The 19,392-nt window shown below is 41.4% G+C and overlaps 1 protein-coding gene across 1 annotated transcript in view; it reads right to left on the bottom strand.

Annotated features, from left to right (window-relative positions):
* The window catches only part of PDGFRB (platelet derived growth factor receptor beta), a 132,046-nt gene extending 112,892 nt beyond the window's left edge, over nt 1-19,154 (bottom strand). The window contains exon 1 of the mRNA XM_083352291.1: nt 19,008-19,154. The gene's annotated coding sequence lies outside the window, so the exon portion shown is untranslated. The remainder of the gene's footprint in view (nt 1-19,007) is intronic.
* Between the last annotated feature and the right edge of the window lie 238 nt (nt 19,155-19,392).

Here is a 19,392-nt window from a genome sequence, read left to right as displayed (position 1 = left end):
AGCAGAGAGAGTGTTTGCTGACATACCTGAGAATGCAGCAGAAAGCTGGAACTAAGTGCTGGATTAATCCCCAGAAAGCACAGTTGCTCCTTGCTATTTCAGTCAGATATACTATGGCATGTGTATGCAGGGCTTTTTTTCTCATAGAACGCTCAGAACGGAGTTCCAGCACCTTTTTTGGATGGAACCTTGTAGGGTAGGCAAGGCGGGTTGTATGACATGTGTGAGTTCCGGCACCTTTTTCTTTTACAAAAAAAGCACTGTGTATGTGTTTATGAACATTGTATACAAGTTTATAATTATATGCATTTTCTATTCTTTTTTTTAAGCTCTTGTGCCATTTTTCATTTTTAACACAATTCTTTCCAGCATAAAGTTGAGAAAATGGCTACTTAAATTCCACTCACAGATCTCTACAAATTAATGCTATTCTGGGCTGTTCTTTCTGCTAACTTGCATTTATGCACCGTCCTGCCAAGCTTTAACAGTGGTAGGCAGGCACCCAGTTGGGCTATGATGAACAGCAAATGTTTCTTTCGTTTCCCAGTCAGAAAAGGGGAGATTTGCACACTAACAATATGAGTACCTTTAGTTGGTGGGCTGAACAGATTGATTTAGAGAGCACAAAGTTTTGGCTAACTCTGGCCCAAAATTCGGCATCAACATAGTTTTCACTTGCATTGCCTGTTTTTCCTTTAGAAAGTAGACTGTGTCCTTCCAGCTTGGGCCAAATCTCTTGGGACAAGTCTTTGTGATTGTTAATTTCTCTAAGTGAAAGCAGTGTAGAACACTCCTGAGTCATAAGGGGCCATCTTGGAAACATGGGATAAAGTTAGTATTAACAACTGTTACACTGAGACAGCTAATCATAGTTTCCATAATAACAGTTCTTTGCCAGCTACCAAAATCTTTTCTCCACATTAGAGTCAAACATCTACCTGGACATTTCCACAAATGTGGAACCAGCCCTTAGTGTAATGGGGAATGAAGGGGGGAGGATTAAAACAATTTTAAACCCTGGAAACTACCCATGTTGTACATTGAAAAAGTCCACACCTTCTAATCTCTGCTACGTAATTAGTTTATTCTTCCAGTTCCCTCCAAACACTTTTGGAAATGAAAAAGTACTGGGCAGCTGACTTTTCTTCTAACATTTATAAAGGAAAATAACTTCAGCATTTTAAAAGCACAATTTTTTAAAAAAAATTATTTTATTTTGGAATAAATTATTCCACGTTATTTGCACATGAGATCTTCTAAGGTTTGATTTTTTAAAATAGGAATGGCCTTTTATCAATTCATGGCATATAATCTGGAACAGACTTCTTCAACCTGGTATTTTCCAGATGTGTTGAGATGGCAATTCCACAATCTCCTTATCAGCATGCGCATCTGGAGAATATTGGTCTGGGAAAGGTTGTTGCAAAAGAATCATTTTCACTGTTTTCTCACTGAAGGCAAGAACAGTGATAAGACAAAGATGCCTTGCTGCTTATTTATTACTACAATGAAAAAGAAAGCACTGTCAGGCATGTGCAACATGAACACTACAAACACACTAATAGAAGGTTAATAGAAATGCCCATTAAGATTGAATATTAGATACTGGAAGAAAACCAGGGAACTTTATGTACCCTAGATGCATGCCAGTACTTCACAGGATTCCTACAATCAGAATACAAATGAACTATATTTTCAGTACTTTATAAAGTTGATTTAGCTTTGACTCTTTTCCAAAAATTCAAGGGTTTAGATCTATGGGCAATTCTTTCACCTCACAAATCTCCAGGCACTATTCAATTTCCTACATTTAAAAACAAATCTTGAGTAACATCAGTGCCCCACATTTTTATTTTTAGAAGCGCCTCTGGATTCTAAGCTGACTTTATAAAAATGAAGTTTTATTTTCTTAAAAAATAACACTCTCTTTAGAAAAATAAGGATGGGCAGTAGTATTTTGGACTGTGCCCACCTGCCCAGAAAATTGGTATTTTTATAGGTAGAATGGAGCAGTCTGGGAGCTAGGGGAACCTGGTTGGCAAGGAACATTCTAGTAAGTCAGTGCCTTATAACTAGTCACTTTCCTCATGGCAGTCATCTTGCAAAAACACCCTAAGACAGACATGTCAAACACAAGGCCCGCAGGCCGGATGCAGCCCGACATGTGGTTCCATCCAGCCTGGGGACCTGCTCTGAAAAGAGCGAAGGACCAGCCTGCCGCACTTCAGGCTGGCCCAGGCCAACTGGGCACTGATCTACAACCTGGTTGTGTCCATCAAAGCCAGCACATGCTCAGTGTTAAATCCATGGGGCAGCCTTGCCCTGGGTGCACGTGCAAGCAGAGTTCAGCATCCCTGCTGGCTGTCTTGTCCCACAGTCCAACGTCCTGGCACTGGCCGTCTCCTGTACGCACACTCAAGGAGTGGGGCAGAGATGGCAAGGTAGCTCCTTGCTGATTCCAGTGGATCTTAGGCTAAGCGCGTTCTGGCTTTGATGGATGCAACCAGGTTGAAGATCAGCGCCAACCCCCTCCCCCCCAGCTCATCCAGCCTCGCAGCCACGAGGCATCCCTTGCTGGGAGGGGGGATTCCCAGAAATTGAGGATTGGGATCGGTCCCCAGCCCCCAAATGGGGAAGAAAAAACGAGCGGTAAGACAGAGGGGAGGTAGCCAATAAGAATGTAGAGGAGAAGGGCTCCTATCCAGCCATGTACGTGGACTTTGCAGAAGTGTTTAGTGAACAAGAATGCTATGTCCTGCCCCCTCACCAGTCGACCGATTGTGCCATTGATATTGTGCCCAGCGCCAAACTACCAAAACCGTGTATGTACACTATGACGCCTTGAGAGCTGGAGGAACTATGTCGGTACATAGACCGGATCTTGGCAAGGGGACTCATTCAGCCAGCCCGTTCCTAGATAGCGGTTCCTGTTCTCTTCAGAGAAAAGAAAGATGGCTTGTAGAGGTTATGTGTGGATTTCCGTGGTATCAATGGCACCTGTGTGGAGAACCTGTATCCTCTGCCTCTCATGAAAGATCTACTGCTCCATCTAGCAAAAGGAAAGGTGTTTACCCAACTAGACCTAAGGGAGGCATATTACCGGGTCCACATAAGGCAGGGGTGTCAAACTCAATTTCATTGAGGGCCGCATCAGCATTGCGGTTGCCCTCAGGGGGCCGGGTGGGTATGGCCTAGGTGGGCGTGGCCTACTGGGTGGGCGTGGCTAGAGTGCATATGGCCTACTGGGTGGGCATGGCCAGCTCTACATCATTCGCATCAAGGGTGCCTATGGGGGCCTGGGCAGGAGTGGGACAGATCTGAGGGTCTCTGGCAGGAGGAGGGTCTCTGGGCCAGGGCCAAGGCAGTGGGGGCTGTTCCCTCACTGTTTCCAGGATGGCTTCATGGGCCGCATGAAACCACTTCGTGGGCCGGATCTGGCCCCCGGGCCTTGTGTTTGACATGTCTGACATAAGGTGAGGAGATGAGTGGAAGATGGCATTCAACTGTCCACTTGGGAGTTATCAATTCAGGGTGATGCCTTTTGGGTTGCAGGGGCCCCCCGCAGTGTTTATGCAGTTGATTAACGATGTGCTGCATGAGCATTTGTACCGTGGGGTGCTTGTGTACCTGGACAATATTCTTATCTACACTGATAACCTGGACGAGCATGTGAAACTGGTGAGACAGGTGCTGGAAAAACTGTTGAAGGCATGCCTGTTCGTCAAGCTTACCAAGTGCGATTTCCACCAGACCCAACTCGATTATCTTGGTTATAGGATATTAGGGGCAGGAGTGGAAATGGACCCAAACAAGGTAAAAGCTGTGTTGGAGTGGCAAGCCCCTTGAACTCATCACCAATTGCAGGGTTTCTTGGGGTTCGCTAATTTCTATAGGCACTTTATACCATCATTCCCAGCAGTGGCCCTGTCCCTGATGGACTTACTCTGGACAAAACACGTTGTGACAAAACCACGACCCAGCCAGCCAGTAGAGTGGACCACGGCATGCCAAAAGGCATTTGAGGACTTGAAGAACTTGTTCACTCGGGAGCCGATTTTACTGCATCCCAATCCCAAAGAGCCCTTTGTGGTTCAGGCTGATGCCAGCGATGTTGCAGTAGGAGTGGTCTTACTGCTAAGGAACAAGAAGGGGATGTTGCAACCGTGCGCATACACGTCACGGAAATTGACAAATACCAAGAGGGCCTGGGCTGTTTTGGGAGAAGGAGGTGTTTGCGGTTCGGTGGGCATTATTGACCTGGTGGCATCTATTGGAGGGGGCAGTAGAACCATTTGAGGTGTGGACAGACCACAAAAACCTCGAGGTGCTGCAAACGCCCAGATGCTTTTCTCCCAAACATGTCCAGTGGGCACAATATTTCCAGTATTTCTGTTTCCGGCTACGGTACATACTAGGAGGCAAGAATTTCCTTGCTGATGCCCTCTTGCAGATGCCACAATATAAGAGCAAATGGGAGGAGGTGGTGCAACCACTCATACCTCCTCAACCAACAGACAGCAGCGCGAGCAGTACCCCATAGCCTGGCTGTCGACATGCTTCAGGAACTACATAGGGTGGTCCAGAGCGATCCCTGGGTACAGGAACTCCCAGATTTCCTGACACGAAGGGACAGCCTGGCATGGAAGGGTGATAAACTCTACATCCCACAAGCTTTACAGGAAGGGGTGCTAAAATAATGCCATGACACAAAACAAGCAAGGCATTTTGGATTCCTCAAGACCCTGCACCTCGTGCGACACCAGTTCTGGTGGCCACACATGAAAACGGACATAGAGGCATATGTTCAGGGCTGTCATATTTGTGCTACCACAAAACACCAAATGGGGAAACCAGCGGGTTTGGTGCAGTCGGTGGTGGACCCAACCCAACCGTGGGAAGACATCGGGATGGTAGAGCTGCCAGAGAGCTGTGGGTACATGGTGATCTGGACTGTTGTGGACCTTTTTTCAAAACAAGCCCATTTCATACCATGCAAGGGGTTACCGTCAGCTCAAAAGTTATCCAAAATGTTCATACAGCATGTATACCGCCTACACAGGATGCACCAGCAGATTATTTCAGATCGGGGAGTACAATTCAGGGCTAAGTTTTGGCGAACCTTCATTCGGTCCATTGAGTCATTGCAAGGCCTCAGTTCTGCATACCACCCCATTACTAATGGAGTGGCAGAGCGTGCCAATGCAATGGTGGAGCGGTATCTATGAAGTTATGTCTCCTATCAGCAGGTGGACTGGGTTGACCTCCTACCGTTCGCGGAGGTGGCCTATAACAACGTGGTGCACAGCAGCACTGGATATACCCCTTTCCAAGTGGTGCATGGCCAGGACGTCGCTATCCCTGAGTACCAACAAGGGGACCCCACGCCCTACCAACCACAAGAGTGGATAACCCACATGGGGAAGTATGGGGTAACGTGAAATGACCCTTGGTTAAAACAGAGGCCAGCACACAATCCCAGGCCAACAAAAAATGAAGTCCCCAGAAACAGTTCCGGGTGGGGGACCAAGTATACTTATCAACCAAATACCTATGGCTAAGGGTGCCCTGCAAGAAATTAGCCCCCAAGTACCTGGGTCCCTTCCAGATCACACAGATTAACCCGGTAACCATTAGACTGCATCTGCCCTGGGTCCTAGGAAAAGTACACCCAGTGTTCCATTGTAGCCTCTTAAAACCGGCTGGGAACACCCCTTGTAGACCCGGGGAGGGGAAACCTGGTCCCATCCAAGGGGATCAGTATGAGGTACAGGAGATCCTAGACTCCTGGTATTGAAGGGGGCAACTGTAATATATGGTGAGATGCGTGGGTTATTTCGGGACGGATGCTTCTTGGGTGCGGGAACCAGATGTACATGCTGCCCGGTTCATTGATACCTGGGTAAGCCAGAAGGGGAGGTGGCCATCCAGTCCCTCAACATGTCCTTACTTGTGTCTTCTTGTCTTCCAAGTGGACCCTGGTAGGGGGAGCTGCCTGTCAAGCCCCAGGCTCGACAATCTGCTGGGTGGGGGAATGCCTTCTATGCAGCCTGCCAACCATCTGCTTCATTGCCGCCTGACCTGCCAGCCACGGATTGCTCTGCTGCTCAGCTGGAGGTGAGAACACTGGGAGCCCTGCCCATCAGCTGGGGCATTTGGACATCGGGTGAGCTGCGAGAGGCCCCGGCAGCCACTGGAGGAGTGGAGCCAGCAGCTGCATCCACCCCGGGGTGCCGGCCAGCTGGAAATGCCAGGACCTGCACTCCATGGCCACCGAACAGCTGGTGAGCCTGGTGAATGCTCCCAGCACCTCTGTAGGCAGGCTCGGCATGCTGGAACTGAACCTCCCTCCCCCACCCAACCGGCTGTACTCCCAGGTGGTGAGAGGGAACCTACCGGATGGCTGACCTGACGGTGGGACGGAGAGTTGCGCGGACAACAGAAGATGATCAAAGGCTATAACTAGGGAGGGGGGAGGGATTTATACCTGCTAGGATGCTGGTCTGCTGGGAATGGAGGGGTGGAGCTGGGTGGAGCTGCAGGAGCAGGGTACTTAGAGCACTGGGAGCAAACCACTCCCAGTGCTAACTTTGTTTGTGTTTTAAGCATCTGTTAAAATTTCATTCCTGTTTCCCAGTTTCCTGTGTATTTCTTTCCTGTGTTGATGGGGGGGGGGACCAGGACCGTTACGGAGGTAACACAACCAAGGTGAATGGGGCACAATGGATGGGGAGCTGAGAAGGATGAGTGTGAAGAGACTCAATATTATTAAGTTGATGGGGAAACTTCATTAAATTGCAAAGTAATTTGCTCAGAAGGGCTGACCAACTTCAGCCTGGATACAGCTTCAGTATTTCAGCCTGTCTGGCTGCAAACCAAATAGCATCTCCCAGTTTGCATGCTGCAATGTTTCATTATATGTCAATTATGGGTTTTCTCCACAATATTTTGATGGATGAAATCAGCCCATTAGATCGCAAACTAGGCTGAGGCTTTGAAGCTTCCCCTCCTGATATTTTACAGGAACTCTTTTTTTTCCTGGATCACTCAGTGAATTACATTAGTTTGCCTGAACCATGAACTCAATGTCTTAAATTCAATGAGTAAGCTAAGAAGCGTACTGAGCTAAAGAACAGGTCATAACTTGCATTGATGTATTGATATAAAAACTAGAAGGAAAGGTATGTAGATAAACCCTATTAGATTGGGAAACAATAAAAACAAGGGGACAAGTAATATTGGCATGTGAGTTAAAGTATCTTGTGCACATTTGAATGCTCTTATCTTTGAGCAATACGTGTGCGTGTGCAGATTGAATCTGCAAATAACGACACAGTAATTGCATGGACATAACTAAAGTGAAACATAAAATCCTAATACATTATAGCAGATGAGTTTAAATTAAAATCAGATACATAGGAAAAGAAATGCTGATACCTCACCTTACCTATAAAAGAAGGTGATCCTAAAATACTAATGATCACTAAAAAGTTGCTGATGTTTCCAAGTGACCAAGTCTGACAAAATCTTGCTTGTGTAAATCTCATAACTGCTCATTTACAGGAAAAAGGAAATAGATTCCCAACACAAAGAACTAATCCGTTTGTATCACTTTTCCAGTACTATCATTTTCTTGGACATGCAGGATTTTAAGGAGTTGTGGCTGAATTCTCAACATTACCAAGACACAGTAATTGGCACCAATTAAATTGCTACATTCATGTTTGAATTGCTTTTACTGGCAAGTCTCATTGTCTTATTTATACTGAGAGTATACTGAAAATATGTTTGCTTGTGGTTTACTCTGAATCAGGGCCAGGAGAAAACAAATCATCTTGAGTCTCCATTCTAAAGATGGTGTTCTCTCTTTGTAAACTAGACGCCACCTCAGTTCTGTGGAATTATTTATCTTTCTCTCTTGCCTTGGACAAGCTATAAAATAATTTTTTTTATTTCTTTGAGGCTTGTGGATGCATTTTTTTTTCCAAAAAAATATATATTCCTGCTTTCTAAAGAACTGCAGACTTGGGCATTTTCCAACACATAGTTGAAACTAGGAGAAAAATTCTTTGAAGCTGAAGAAGCCAGAATATTAACTGTTCAGTTCCCAAATATCAGAGCCCATATAGATCACTGAGAATGAAAATTGGCTGAAGTCATGCAATGTCCAGGTTTATCCCCTGTCCCCAAGGATTTTTATATCACCGGATGAAAAATGCAAAATTTATGGAGCTATAGAATTTGTCATAACAGGAGGAAAATCACAGCGATCCATATTGTGTATACTAAGCCAGTAAGGAGAGAAATACTAAAGGATATTAAAGTTGACAAACTATCAACTTTCCTATCCAATATTAGATAATTGAATGACAAAAAATGACAATATGGCCATGTACAGTTGCAAGAAAAAGTATGCGAACCCTTTGGGATTACGTGGAGTTTTGCATGAATTGGCCATAAAATGCACTCTAATCGTCATGTAAGTCACAACAATAGAAAAACACAGTCTGCTTAAAATAATACTACACAAACATTAGCTGTTGTCATGTTTTAATTGAACATAAGATGGAAACATTCACAGGGCAGGGTGGAAAAAGTATGTGAACCCCTAGCCTAATGACTTCACCAAGAGCTAATTGGAGCCAGGAGTGAGCCAACCTTGACTCCAATCAGTGTGATGATACTGGATGTGTTGCTGACAGCTGTCCTGCCCTTTAAAAACACATGCCTGTTTTGGGTTTACTGGTCTCAAGAAGCACTGTCTGATGTGAACCATGCCTCAGAAGACCTACGATCAAGAATTGTTGACTTGCATGAAGCTGGAAAGGGTTACAAAAGTATCTCCAAAATTCTTGATGTTCATGTGTCCACGGTAAGACAGACTGTCTACAAATGGAGAAAGTTTAGCACTGTTGCTACTCTCCCTAGGTGTGGTCGTCCTGTAAAAATGACTGCAAGAGCACAGCGCATAATGCTTAATGAGGTAAAGAAGAATCCTAGAGTGTCAGCTAAAGACCTACAGAAATCTCTGGCACATGCTAACATTTTTGTTGACACATCTACAATAAGGAAAACATTAAACAAGAATGGAGTATATGGGAGGACACCACGGAGGAAGCCATTGCTGTCCAAAAAAAATATTGCAGCACATTTGAAGTTTGCAAAAGAGCACCTGGATGTTCCACAGCACTACTGGCAAAATATACTGTGGACAGATGAAACCAAAATTGAGTTGTTTGGGAAAAACACACAACACTATGTGTGGAGAAAAAAAGGCACAGCACACCAACATCAAAACCTCATCCCCACTGTAAAACATGGCAGAGGGAGCATCATGGTTTGGGGCTGCTTTGCTGCCTCAGGGCCTGGACGGATTGTTGTCATTGATGGGAAAATGAATTCTAGAGTTTATCAGGACATTTTGCAGGAAAACGTACGACCATCTGTCCGCCAACTGAAGCTCCGCAGAGGATGGGTGATGCAACAGGACAATGACCCAAAGCATACAAGTAATTCAACAAAACAATGGCTTCAACAGAACAGAATATGCCTTCTGGAGTGGCCCAGTGGACCTCAACCCGATTGAAATGCTGTGGCATGACCTTAAGAGAGCGATTCACACCAGATGTCCCAAGAATATTGCTACACTGAAACAGTTTTGTGAAGAGGAGTGATCCAAAATTACTCCAGATCGTTGTGCAGGTCTGATCTGCAACTACAGGAAATGTTTGGTTGAGGTTATTGCTGCCAAAGGAGGGTCAACCAGTTATTAAGTCTAAAGGTTCACATACTTTTTCCACCCTGCACTGTGGATGTTTCCATCTTATGTTCAATTAAAACATGACAACAGCTAATGTTTGTGTAGTATTATTTTAAGCAGACTGTGTTTTTCTTTTGTTGTGACTTACATGATGTTTAGAGCACATTTTATGGCCAATTCATGCAAAACTCCACATACGGTAATCCCAAAGGGTTCACATACTTTTTCTTGCAACTGTATTTTCCCAATTTTTTTTGGTCATTCTCTATTTCTGACTGTTGTTTGCCATATTCTCCAGGTTTAAGTTTCCAAAGAGATATTTTCAGACTTGTATCTTCCTTCCAATGATGGACAAAATACATTCTTGCTGCTGTAAGCATATAGAAGCTCAGTAAATTATGGGATTTCTTATGGGATATTTTTTCTAGGATTCTATGTAATAAGAAGAAATGTGGTTTCATTTCAAATTTGATTTCCATAATTTTCTGTATTGGACTATGTATATACAGTATATGTTTTTGGTACTTTTTTACTTGTCACCACATACTGTAAAATGTTCCTTCTGTTTCGTGGCATTTCATGTTTCATGGCATTTGTAACATTTATTACTGCATGATTTATGAATCTTAAGGATTGTTGATAGAGTTGGATAATTTCTGTATATATTTACCATTGTACTAACTATGGTGCCATGAGATGCTTTGTCACTGCTGTGATATAGAGCTATCCCACAGGCTTTTAATACGTTCACACTAAAAACAGTGTTCTGGAAATGAGTTGAAGCATTTCTTTGTTTTAGTTATTGCAAAAGAACTGCCCACTAAGACTTGCAGAAATCCTACTGCCTTAGCTTTCATTTTATTTCTGCAAGATTTTTTTTAAATTTTCTTTCATTCTTTCTAAAAACAAGCCAATCTCTGTGAAAGTCAAAAGACCTCAGTTAGAAAGGAAATTATTCTTACTGCTGGGAATATGAAAGAGTAGACTCTTGTGTTCCTGACATTCATTCTCTTCTTTTCCCTTCTTTTCCTGGACTAGGCCTCCAAGGTCCCTTCCAACTCTGCTATTCTATTCTATTCTATTCTATTCTATTCTATTCTATTCTATTCTATTCTATTCTATTCTATTCTATTCTATTCTATTCTATTCTATTATTTCTTTCCTTTCCATTCCATTCTAATTTAACTTAATATGCTTCTTTTTCTTCCACTTCATCTGTTTAAGGAACATTGAAGGCTGGCTGAATCTGTTCTTAGCTTAATGGTCTTTACCACAGGAACAAAATTGAAGAAATTGTAATCAAGCATGAAGAAGGAGGTATCCCTCCTACACCTCAGTGGCATGTTGGTCCCTTGGTTTTTCTTTGTTTTTGTTTTGGGATGCTTTGCTTACAAAAAGATTTCCTTTTAATAAAAGATGATGGATTAACAGCTGTCATGCATTTTTATCTGACAGCATGAAAACATTTTGTTCCTGTAAAGATACATTCTTCTTATGAACTGTGTTTTAAGTTCAATTACCTATATGGTTTACTTGTTACTTTTCCCCCTCACCTATTTGAATTGGCTAGTCTAGACTTCCTGTTTCCTTACGCTAAAAAAGATAACAAGTGTTTAAATAAACAATGCGTAGGATCCAAATATCTAAACAAAGCCACAATTTTTTGTTGTTGTGCACTTTAACTTTTGCAATTTTACATTCCAGTAGCAACTGATCGGTAGAATACCAAGGGAATATTAATAAGCTTAGAAATATGGCTGTGCATGTTTGAAAGAGGCTAAACCCATGGTTTCTACAAGTAATATTAATATATTCAGAGAGTGTACAAGCAATAACTTATAATAGTGCATAATTGAGCAGAAACTTAATTATGCCCCATTACTCATCAGATTGGGAAGGACTCTGTAGATTTATTTAAACATGAATGCCAAGAAACAACACATGCATTCCTTTCATACATTTTAAAGGGATTTCCCCCTTTTTTGTTTATACAAACGAACACAATTCCCAGCATCATTTGTTATGTCCTTCAGTTATCTGCCAGGATAAGCAGACCAGAACAATCTTTAACTTTGTATCCATTACAATCAATGAGAACATTGTCCTGAACTGTAACAGAGTCAAATGATTCAAATCACAATTCTCAGGTCATAGACTCACACTAACAATAAAGAGTATCTATTAATCTTCTTTTAAACCAGAATCAAGAAGTAATAAAAGAAACTTATCTCACAGGGTTGTGGTGGAGAAAACAGGAGGCAGGAATACATTTAGCAGTCATAATTTGGGCCTGGTAACTAAGTTGTTAAGTGAAGTGCTTGCTAAGTGAAAGCATGACCATGTTAATGATCTTACTTCGTCTTTACTTTGCTTTATAGATTTGAAAAACTCATAATGTGAGTGTGAACGGTAGCTAAATGAGACAGTTATTAAACAGAACTACTTGTATTAGATATGTTTGTCACCTTGAGTTATACATACAAAAGGTGGAATTATCCTGCGTCAATACCTCTAACACCATAAAACATCTTCCTATCCCAGATCCTTGGGAAGGACTTGATAGGGGGGTAAAAATGCCAAATCCAGTCTGAACATTTGGCTGACTATGTGACTAACCATAAATGAAAAAAAACCAAAACCCAGCACCTGGCAATTGCAAAAGGCAGCTTTGCATGAAACAGTTTACATCCAGCAACAGTATCTTTAATGCCCTCAAACAACATCATCTCCCTCTCCCAGGTCCTTGGGAACGATTCAAACAGAGGACGAAAATGCCAACTCCAACCTAAGTATGGTGCTTACTGTGTGATCAGTCATCATCATCAATCTGCGTACCCCAGGTGCTTGGGAAGGACTGTATGGGAAGGCAAAAATGCCAAATCCAGTCTAAACATTTGGCTGACTATGACCAACCATAAAATTGTGATGCTAGAGGTGGTTTCTGAACTTTAAACATTGTAGTCATAACCCAAGAATCTTCATGGAACAATTGCACATATGTTGCTACACATGAAGATCATGTAGATGAGTTATGCCATTTGCCATCAAAACCCTGAGATTAAGGGGAAGGGGCTAATAGCAGGCATTCTGTCTTCCTTAGTGACAGTAACTGCAAGGAGCCGACAGTTCCGATTGCCTGACACATTGCTTGCACATGTCCCACTGCACAGTTAGCTTTAATACTTTATCATACTAAAGCTGGGAGTAAGGTTAGGGATAGACAAAGAACAGAAGAGGTCAGTGGGGAATACTGTAGAGGTCAGGTAGTAGGTCAGGCATACCAACAAAAGGCTAGAGGTTAAAGCTGAGCCCAGGCAAAATTAATGTTGTGCTTTTAGCAGAACAGCAGTAGGAAAATGCAAGTGGGATCACACCAAATAAAAAAAGAGCAAGGGGCTCTGATAATAGCTATCCAAACTGAAACTTTCCTCAATAAATGCAAGACTCAGGCCTAGAGAAGTAAAATGTCCATAAACTTTGAAGTCATGAAAAAAAAACACCCTCAAGTGTCTTGAGTTTTCTATCACTTAAGCCTATATATATCCTCTGTTACCCTTACTTTCTATGAAAGCAGGTTAGCACAAGAATTTCAATCAGAAATTTTCTACATCCAAGAGAATTTTCTCTTTGGAACTACCACTTCCTGCTTCTGTCAACTTCAAGATCTTCCTTCTCTTGGTTTTCTAACGCCAGAATTTTGAGATCTTCCTCCAGGACAGGAGAGGACATCAATCAAGTTACAAACCAGAAGAAAGCTGAATATCCAAAACCAGACACAGAATTAGAATTCAGTTACCGCAATCCATGGCAACAGTTAGGAAAAGCAATGTAGAGGGGGTTCTTTTACTCAATACAAGTTTTATTACATATATAATTTCATATGTCTCACACTTGTTCTTACTCTCAGATCAATTAATGCTTCCTAGAGTATGTTATGTCCCAACTAGTTTAAATACTGTGTCCGACTGTTAATAATCAGATGGGAAGTATTTTTTTCCAGGCAGGAAGTATTTCCTAGAAGACAATTTTCTTCAAATTCCAGCATGCTTGACTCTTGGGAGATCCAAAATGTTGAAGGGCTGTATAGAGTGGCTAGAAGTTGATGTTCATAAATGATGGTCTAGAAATTTAAGTTTTCTGGTGATGTTTCAATTGCCATATCTTTGGTGACCCAGAATAATCAACCAGCTGACCAGAACAAAAGAAAGCATATAAATCTTTAGTATCCAGGTTTCTGTCTGATATTCAAGGACTAATTTATTAATTATATGGCAGCAAGTCTCACAAAATTTAGGGCATCATCCTCCAAACCTGGCTGGTAGACCTACTGTACTACTTTTATATTCAGATAATGTAGCCATCATTTCAATTTCACCCATTGACTTGAAGAGAAATCCTAAGTCAAGTGCACAAACTGTTTAATTATTAATTAGCAAAAAATAAAAACCATGGTTGTTTCAAAAAGCTTTTTAGACAGAATTATAGGAGACAAGTGAAAGGGAATAAAATTGAATAGGTTCAGGCCTTCAAATATCTGGGACTTGTTTTCTATGCCACTGGCTTATGGACGCTCCAAACTCAACCTCTATAAGGGGTCAGAAGTATAGTTGCCATACTAACATTTTTCTGTATGATAGAAGGTAATTACATACCTAGTGGAATAAAAGTATTAGAGGCCAAAGTAATAATGCAGCTGTCTTAAAACTTCCAAATATCTGCATATAAGAATTTAGAACCATTAGATGTTGCTCTCCACCACCGACCCCCAGTTGTACAATTTGATTTACACTTTGTGTAGAAACCACTTGATACCACCCTAAGGCACTGTAGAGTCTTCTCTGAGGTATTGATTTCAATGGGACTGATGTCCAAAGCATCTTTCAAGATATATAGCCCTGCAAAATGATCTTAGCCAAGTTCCACCATATATTAAGTGAATTCACAAAAATGTACAATATTATGCCTCAAAACACAAGATCTTTTACACTTGCCTGCCCTAACGCTCTTTTGGAAGGAAAATTCTAGAATATACCTAAAGAGCTGCTGCTACCTGTGCCCCTCTGGTGAAGAGGAAATTGTAAATGTGGGTCATGTGTTACTACTGCCTTTTTAATAGAAATTTATAAGACATGTATATTTCTCCATTTACCATATGATACCAAGTCAGGTTGGAGGCTGATTACTTTAGTCTTCTGCTAACTGACCAGAAGGCAGAGATTTTAGATAGTGTAGCCCAATTTTGTGTCAGAGCTATGATCATACATAAGTAGCTGTGCCAAGTGACGTGATGCTGAACTTTGCCTATGCAGCCATAATTCAATATATATTATATTCCTGTCTACCTTATACACAAAGCATTCCATGTCTTATCTTGTTATTTTCTTGCTGTGGCTGGTTGGATCATAACTCTCATAATCCCAGCCAAGCCCTAGTAAGGCTTCAGCAGGTACAAGGCTCAATGCAGTACAAGTTGGGATAACTTTACATTCTCATAAGGCCTTATAGATCCTCTTACTTCTTCTCTATATATCTATAGTCATCTAACTTAATTAAGTAAAACATTTAGACTATAGTTTGTAATTTTATAAGTTTTTGTCTGGCTTTAATCCATATACTTTGCCATTCTGTAACAATAATTCTTAATTTTTATTTTTGTATTATTTCAGTGCAAAGTTTTACTTCTATTTTAGAACAATCGTTATGTTGCTTTATGTTGGTCTATGACCAAAACAAGCAATTAAACACAGAGACTAAATGAATCAAATGGAAATAGTGATCGCGATGTAATTCCTGTGAAACACACGAGTGCACCGGGGGGGGGGCGAAACTACTATTAGTACATTTGATTTAAAAAGAAGTGATTTTTCTAAATAGTAAAAAAAAATTAAAAATGCTTAGAGATCTCAGTATTTTAAAAAATGTCGTCATACAAGCCAATTAGAATATTGCATACCGAAGCTAAAACTAAGATTAGAGACTTTCTTGTGTCTAGCTTAAGTCCTGGTGTTTACAGTATAGTGATCCATCCATGTAATTCTGGTGGAAGCAATGTGGAAGTCATTTGCCATTGCCTTTTTTTCAAAAGTTTTTTTTCTTCTTCAGTTTCCCACGTGTGCTTTCCTGATCCAACTAATACAGCCAAGCTCTTTGCTCAGGCAATGTTAGTTAAAAGCTGCTGCTTTACAGTTAGAAGCTGCAACTAACCAGAATACTTTACAATACATTTGAAGCAATGGAATTGGAAGATGCAAGATAGTGATGCAATCAGAGGTAACCAGATGAAATCACAGGCCTCCGTGACAAATCATAACTAAATAAATCACTGGGTCCAGACAATATCCACACAAGGATACTGGGTGGACACTCAGAATCTAATACAGTAAAAACAAATGTGAAGTTGCTGATCTTCTAATGCAAACATTCGACTTTTTCTTAGAAAATATCTTTTGACTCCGAGGACTGGCAAATAAATAACCTAACCCCCTTGCATTTTTCCTAATTCTGGGGTGGGGTGGGAACAAAAGCATGTCATTTTCTATTTAACTTCAAGGTTGCATTTGAGCAATTCAGGTGTGCCAGATGCAGCAAAGATAGCTGAGCTAATAGACTAACCAGGGATTCTACCCACTGCTTAGAAGCAGAAAATCAGTCCAGTCTAAGATCAGGCACTGAGCCTTGTAGTTCAGAAGTAGCTGCCACAGCAGCAATGGGAGAATGGAAGTGAAAAGGGAACATCCCTGCTGCATTTGCTTCCTTGGCTAGGCAGTAGTCTGAATCTCTCCATGTTTCTTCAGAATAAAGCCTAGCTGGAAGAATAATAATAAAAAAACTCCATCAAATTCAGTCTAGGCAAGGAGTTCTGGGCTCAGGGTATATTCTCTGGCACTCAAGGTCTTTTTGTTGTTTTCCTGAAGGACCCAGAGTTGGGTATACTTCAAAGAAAAACTGAAGAAAAGCAGAGGAGAGTTAAATAACCTAAAATGCATCACAAGACATCATCACACTCTAATTGCAGTTGGGCTTCCAATAAATTTAAAATAATAATAATGAGCAGGTTAAAATAGTGTAGGTTTTACTAATACAGACTGATAAAATCTTGACTCATAACACACCAGATATAACTGTGGTTGAAACAAAGAAAGTGTGGATAGAAATAGAAATTGAGACATTATGGCGTAAACTGGCCATGGTTGTCCCAGTTGTTATTGGCACACTGGATGCCATACCAAAATTACTGGATGGCACATAGAAAATTTGTACATTGAGAAAATTACTGTCAACTGCAAAAGGATCTGCACACATACTATGCTGATATATTGCTGCATCCTAGATTCTTGGAAAGAACTCAATGCGTAATAAGGCCAACACCAGCTAAATAACTTTCAGCCATAGCTTCACATTATTGGGAATAAATAATAGGCACTTTGAAACATTAATTATTATAAAATTAATATATATGACATTGTTCAGTTCAAACCTTCCCTCCCCAAAAAAGAAAGAGAAAGGATGAAATTTATTTTGGTAACAAGAAAGCAAGCCCATGTTACAATTGTGTTTCTTTTAGATAAACAGAGGGATGTTCAGATAAACAGCTATGGGATTTGTGTTCTTGCGTCATAGCTGTATTTTAGTTACCTATGCGTTTTAATCTAGATGGCTGAATATTGAATGTATTAGTATTGTCATCATGGCGTTCTACAGACCAGTTAATTTTGCTGTATCAACAACTGAATTTGAAATGAAGTTCTTTCTCAAAGATCACCCAGGAAGTTAATTTTCGAAATTGAAATCAGGATTTGGAGCAAGTAGCTTGTGTTCTTTTATAACAGTAGTTAAGAAGATGCCCTACAAACATACATGCACTGAAATGTACTACACACTGTGAGAAATACTGGTGTGATGAAGTACCCACTTTGGCGAGTTCATAGGTCAAGTAATAGAAAAGTTCTAAATGAGCTCTTCTGAGCTTACAATACTTGTTTCAAATTCGAGACAGGTTGTTCCAGCATTACTGGAAACATCCCAATACTGCTCCAGCCATTCCAGAAGTGTTTTATGCTCAATTGTTCTAATTTGTGTTCAGAATGGGGGCTTTGGATCTTGAAATGGGGATGTTTCAAGTTTCAGATACTTGCAAGTTGGTTTAAAACAGCACAGAGATATTACAGAAAAGTCAGAAAAAATGTCATGAACCTGAACTAGGGTATTTTGATACCAGGGCATCCCTTCTCAGAATGTTTTGAATTCAATGTATTCTTCTTGAGGCATAAATGCCAACACTGCCTATAAAGGAGAAAAATTAAGAAGCAGGTGACAGAGAAGATGCCTGAGACATGGAAAAGGATAACTAGCCATTTCTATCTTTCCAGGAGTTATTGCTATAGTGGCAACTAGGCTAAAAGTTTTCTCTTCTGCAATTATCAGCAATATTCCGAGAACAGAGTGCAATATTATATCATTCCTTTTCACCCTTTTAGTGTTTGGATCTCCAGAAAGCCGTTTTCACACATCATGGAGTTTATCTTTAACTAATGAAAGTAAAACGGGTACAGTATTACTGGTAGTACCCCTGAAATCTGAGTTTAAAACTATCACAAAAAAGGATGATACACAGGGCAGAGGGAGATGCTATTTCCCATCCTCCGGGAAACCAATAGACTTTTTTCTTTCCTTTTTGAGTCCCTAGGATGTTGTAAACAATGTATGTTTCAAGTGCTAGCCACTGTATTCCATTGGATGGAGACAAAACAGGAGAAAACCCAGTGCTTTTTTTGTAAAAGAAAAATGTGCCGGAACTCACACATGTCATACAACCCGCCTTGCCTACCCTACAAGGTTCTATCCAAAAAAAGGTGCTGGAACTCCGTTCTGAGCGTTCTATGAGAAAAAAAGCCCTGAGAAAACCTAAAACTGAAATTAGGAGATGGGGTCATTGGGCTGAAGGTTCAGTTTTGTCCCCACTGCTCTTTCAGACCTTAGAGGTTCGGCCCCTGGAACAAGCAAGGAAGGGGTTTGTAACTCCCACTTTATCTTGAGAGGTTCTTTGGAAAGCAGTGAAAGAAAGAAATTGACAGAAAATGAAGCATTTAAATCTTTGCAAATGCTGTGTTTTGCCCTTTTGGAAACCGATCCCCAAAGCCCTCCACATCTGGATCTGTTAAAAAAAAAGTTTCCATTTGCAACTTGTTTTTTTTTTAGGTTGGTACAGCAAATAAGAACTAAAAGCAAATGCGACTATGGAAGGGCTTACCTTAACTTTGCAGAAAGGGCAGGTCTGCTTTCCCCCAACAGCGCCCAGAACTTGCTGGGACTCCCCTCCGAACTTCCTTTTTATCTTTCTTCTGAAGTTTCTCCGACTGGCCCGAGTCCTTCAGCTGAGCGATGCAGTCTTGCAAAAAAAAAAGGGGGGGGGGGAAGGAAAAAAAATGCGTGGGGAGGGTTGTCTGAAGCCTGAAGGGGCGGGACTGGGGGGGGGGAGGAGGAGGAGGATGCCCAGAGCGCCCACAGCCTGGCTTGTATTTTTATTGCCCCCCAGAGTATTCGTCATAGGATCCTAAACCGAGCCTTTTTCTCCAGCTCTGCAGCGGTTCTTTTAAAGCAACAAGAAGCCTTTGCCAGGAATGAGGTTTTGCGGT

This window comes from Vipera ursinii, assembly GCF_947247035.1.
Source record: "Vipera ursinii genome assembly, chromosome: 2".
Classification (NCBI taxonomy): domain Eukaryota; kingdom Metazoa; phylum Chordata; class Lepidosauria; order Squamata; family Viperidae; genus Vipera; species Vipera ursinii.
Note: the sequence above shows the minus strand (reverse complement) of the source record. Positions and strands in the feature narration are given on the sequence as shown.